This window comes from Rousettus aegyptiacus, unplaced genomic scaffold, assembly GCF_014176215.1.
Source record: "Rousettus aegyptiacus isolate mRouAeg1 unplaced genomic scaffold, mRouAeg1.p scaffold_m13_p_3, whole genome shotgun sequence".
NCBI classification, from domain to species: domain Eukaryota; kingdom Metazoa; phylum Chordata; class Mammalia; order Chiroptera; family Pteropodidae; genus Rousettus; species Rousettus aegyptiacus.
The window spans coordinates 128,611,673-128,614,560 of NW_023416306.1; the positions used below are offsets into that span (position 1 = coordinate 128,611,673).

At 37.6% G+C, this 2,888-nt stretch overlaps 1 pseudogene; it reads right to left on the minus strand.

The window, feature by feature from the left end:
- Nucleotides 1-310: 310 nt before the first annotated feature.
- On the minus strand, nucleotides 311-429 carry LOC118600722 (annotated as a pseudogene).
- Nucleotides 430-2,888: the final 2,459 nt, after the last annotated feature.

A 2,888-nucleotide genomic window follows, 5' to 3' on the forward strand; every position in this document is an offset into this window, starting at 1 on the left:
CTTCCACACAAATTTTAGAATTATTGGTTCTAGTTCTGTGAAGAATGCCATTTGGTGTTTCGATAGGGACTGCATTCAATCATTCAGCCCCCCGATGTCTTAGGTTGATGATCACTTAAGTTTGAATGCTTTCCTTCTTTTTCCCTTTCCTTTCCCTTTCCTTTCCCTTTCCCTTTCCCCTCCCTCCCTCCCTTCCTTCCTTCCTCTTTCTTTTCTCCTTTCTTTCTCTCTCTCTGGTGAGGTAACCCTTGGTTGACCTCACAGATTGCAAGGACCTTATCAGCTTACAACCCCTTATTTTTTATTTTTATGCCTACAGCACCTGGTCTTCCTAGGTGGTCTCCCATCCAAGTACTAACCAGGCCTGACCCTGCTTAGCTTCTGAGATTAGACAGGATGGGACTTGTTCAGGGTGGCATGGCCATAGACTTGAATACATTCTTAAAGCGCTACATTTCACATACCCCCACTCACCACATTTTATGTTTTTGTCATCATATTTTACCACCTTTTTGTATCCTTTTACTAATTATTTAGATATAGAAGATTTTACTACTTTTGTCTTTTTTATCTTCATACTAGCTTTATAAGTGGTTGATACACCACCTATACTATATGTTTGCTTTTACCAGTGACTTTTATTTTCATACATTTTCTTATTTCTTGTTATGGCATTTCCTTTTCCACTTAAAAAATCTCTTTAACATTTCTTCTGAGGCCAGCCAGTTTAGTGGAGACAAACTCTTTTAACTCATGCTGTCTGGGAAACTTTTTCTTTCAATTTTGAGTGATAACTTTGCCTGGTAGAGTATTTTTGGTTGTAGATTTTACTGACAGCACTTTTCTGGACTGCAAAGTTTCTGATGAAGTCAGCTGATAATCTGATTGGGGTTTCCTTATAACTGGTTGCTTTTGTCTTGCTGCTTTTAAGATTCTCTCTTTAACTTTTGGCATTTTAATTATGATGTATTGTGGTGTGGACTACTTTGGGTTCATCTTGTTTGGGGCTCTCTATGCTTTCTGAACATATATGTCTGTTTGCTTCCACAGGTTAGGAAAGTTTTCAGCTATTACTTCTTAAAATAAGTTTTCTGCCTCTTTTCTCTCTCCTCCTTGTGCATCCCTTATAACGTGAATGTTAGTATGCTTGATGTTGTTCATAACATCATTTAGACACCCTAACGAGGTCCCTAAACTATTCTCACTTTTTAAAATTCTTTTTTCTCTTTGTCGTTCAGCTTGGGCGATTCCCAGTACCCTGTCTTCTAGATCACTGATCTATTCTTCTGTATCATCTAATATGTTGTTGATTCCCCCTATTTTTTTTTTTTTCATTTCAGTTATTATATTCTTCAGCTTGATTGGTACTTTATCTTTTCTATCTTTTTTTTGAAGTTCTTGTTGTGTTCATCCACTCTTCTCCTGAGTTCAGTGAGTATTTTTATACCATTACTTTGAACTTTTTATCAAGCAGATTGCTTATCTCTGTTTCATTTAGTTCTTTTTCTGAGGTTTTGTCTCGTTCTCTTGATTGAAACATATACTCTTGTCTCCTCCTTTTACTTAATTCTGTGTTAATGTCCATGTATTAGGGGGATAAACTAAATCACCTGGTCTTGAAGTGGCCTCATGTAGGAGATATCCCGTGGGGCCCAGCAGCACAATCTCCTCTGGCCACCAAAGCTGGGTGCTTGAGAGGTGTCCCCTGTGTGGGCTGTGTGTTCTACTGTGGCAAACTTCAGCTGCTGTGGGTTCACTGGGTGGGTGGGGCTGGCCACAGTGTAGCTGGCTATGAGGCCTGAGATGTAGGAGTAGGCAGAAATTTCAGCAGGGCACATCCATTGGTGTTAGCAGGCTAGAGAGAGAATTCCAAAATGGCATCCACCAGAGCTGGAATCAGCGTAGCAGAACTAGATCACAAAAATGGCCACTGCCAATGTTTTAGTCCTCAGGGAGACACCAGCTGCTTCTGCCTCTCCAGCAGGTATTCCAAAATTCATAAGTGGGTCTCCTTTACCTTATCTATGTCTATGTACTTTTCTCCCTGGTGTTTTTGCACTGGTTTCTGGGTTGAATGAGTCTGTGCTTGAGTGTGGGTTTTCCTTTTCCTGAATTTCTACAGTTTTCTTGGATGTATTTCCCATGGATTTTCAATGCCAGGGGGGTTATTTCTCCTGTACAGGATAGGAGTGCTTGATGTAGAGCTCAAATCTCTTGTTCCTTAGGAAAAAGTTTGGATAAAATTTGTTCTTTTTCTAGTTTCCTAAGGTGAAATCTTAGATGATTAATTTTAGATCTATCTTCTTTCCTAATATGTGCATTTAATGCTATAACTTTTCCTCGTTGCTTTTGCCAGATTACACAAATTTTGATAAGTTGTTTTCATTTCCATTTAGTTAAAGGTATGTTATAATTTCTCTTGCAATTTCTTGGACTCATGTTTATTCATTCAACATTTTATTGAGCTTCTATCATGTACTAGGTACTAAGGATACAAAATTGAATAAAGCATTTTTTCTGTCCTCAAGGAGCTCTAGCTAGCAGAATAGAAGGATATGGGAAGCACTAACTGTAATGAAATATAATAATATACAACAGAGAAAAGTATATATTATTCTAATGAGAAAAGATCAAAGAAGATTAAATCTGTCTCAAGGAGTCAGGAAATGCTTTCTTAAGCTACTCTTATTCAAATGTAACCTCTGTTTCTTATTGCCCTTGATGGTTTCTGGGCAGACTAATTTACTTCTTTAACAGTGTTTCCATACACTTTTTATATTAATCAATGATATTAGTTATAGTATTTTACAATTGTTTAATTATTCACTCACAAAAAGGGTCATTTTCTTGAGAGCATGGTACAGATCCTACTCATCTTCATATTTCTA